The sequence below is a fragment of the Cryptotermes secundus genome, unplaced genomic scaffold (assembly GCF_002891405.2).
Source record: "Cryptotermes secundus unplaced genomic scaffold, Csec_1.0 scaffold1030, whole genome shotgun sequence".
Lineage (NCBI taxonomy): Eukaryota > Metazoa > Arthropoda > Insecta > Blattodea > Kalotermitidae > Cryptotermes > Cryptotermes secundus.
The window spans coordinates 32,982-35,066 of record NW_019741310.1 but is presented as its reverse complement, the minus strand read 5'-3'; positions in this window follow the sequence as shown (position 1 = coordinate 35,066).

The window sequence follows — 2,085 nt, the reverse complement described above, 5'->3', positions numbered from 1 at the left end:
AACAGAAATCCACAGTGCTTTGAGTGAAGTTAACCGGAGCTGAAATCACAGTCCAATGAGTGGACTGTCCATCTTCCCCACGACCAAAAAAATTTCAACGATCTCAATCAAAGGTCAAACAAATGATGATCTTTGCTTATGATCGCCAAGGAATCATCATGACAGACAGAGTTCCGTGCGGGAAAAGTATCACAGCAGTTTAGTATCATGACTTTATGCAAAATCTGCGGAGAAAAATCCACAAAAACCGACCTCAGTTGCTCAAGGCTGGGCCGCTCATTCTCCATGACAACGCTCGCCCTCACATCAGGAATGTCATAACAGAAAAGCTGCACCAATACAGTTGGGAGGTGTTGCCTCATGCTCCCTACAGCCCAGACATGAGTCCACCAGACTTTGACTTAGGTTGAAACAACCTATGCAAGGCCGTCATTTTCACTCTCTGGAAGAGCTTTCTGCTCCAGTACCCGAGCCACTGGACAGATAAACAAAGATGGTGTCCTGGATGGAATATTAAAGCTTCCCACACGTTGGGACTCGGTCATTGAGAAGCAGGGGGACTATATTGAAGGACTGTAAAGAGATATTAAACAAAAATAAACATGGACGTAAACAAAAAATTGTGTGCATTATTTCTGAAATGACCTGTGTATGTACAGTCATAATGGCAGNAACAGTGAGCCTCAGGTCAGTTAGAGTTCAGACATGTTTGGAAGGATTGGCAGCCAAAAACTGGAAAACAGCTGCTGTTTTTTGATCATTGTGCACCACCATTCCCTTGGGCATTCCTGACATGCCACAGTCAGTCATAAGAAATCTTTGGGGACTGGAAATTTTCATATCAAATATATCTGGAAGATAAGTAAAAGAAACTGTGATAGATATGTTCAAGAAAAAATAACATTTCCAAACAGACTTCAACTTAACCATGACGGCATGAACATAGTGTACATTTGAAAACCTGTGTATTTACATTCCCATGTTGATGGTGCTCTGATGCTGCAGGAAAGAAGAACCTGCTAAGACAATGGGAAAAGATGGTTTTTATTGATGATTTTCTCAAAGAAATTGTAGACAGTCAAAGTATGTACTTTATATTACTTCATTTTAACGTTTCCTTTCTGTTCACTTCTTAATTTATTTATAGATTTCGACTCAACATTGACAAACGATGTTGAACAGCTGCAGTCTTCTTCCTTTCGTTATTGTTATGAATTAAGCTCTATCCACTGTACTAATGCAAGTCTAGAAAAGAGATTATTACCAGATTATGATGAAGAGTACCATTCCACATCTGGAGAATTTGCTTTGTTGCATTGACTGCGGAGAATTGTTTGCTGTGGAGATATCTGAAAAGAATCTTCATTGTCATTCATGCTCTAGGAGAGATGATGGTGTAGCAGAGTGCAGTAAAATAGCATCTATTGCTTCTGTAAGGCAACATAACGACATTTAATGTTACTTCTGTTATCCAAATGTCAAAGTTACCTTCGCAATATAAAATAAACATTGCTAGATAAGCTGCAAAAGCTAGAAGTTAGTAACCAGCAAATCTAACAACAGTGATGTACCAAATTAATCATGGGAATTCAGAGAAATTCTATAGATGTTTGTAAACTGCACAATTATGCAAGTAGCAAGTGTCTTGCTAATTAGTCTAATTAGTCACCACATAAACATTTGAAGCATATCAAAATACTGTTACTTTCATATCAGTGGGTGACCCAAGGAATTTTAAAATGTAACCCCATGCTGTTCACCACATTAGAACTGCTAACCTTAGAATTTCCATTCCACAATCACACAAGGTTAGGTTTTATGTTCTTTTCTATAAATTACGTCTACAGTTGGTAGTGTTAATGTGGTGGACAGCATGGCAGCAAAGTTTTGAAGTTGCATGGGTCATGCAATATTACATAAATATGAAAGATTAATATGTGCTGGGAGAGCTCAGTTGGAGTAAAGTGACAGGCCATAGGCATGATGATTGGTGGCTCCCAGCATAGCCACCCCCATTTTCTGGGTTGCGTGAAGCTAACCACTTAACGTCCACCTGGTGCTTACTTACTTACTTACTTACTTACT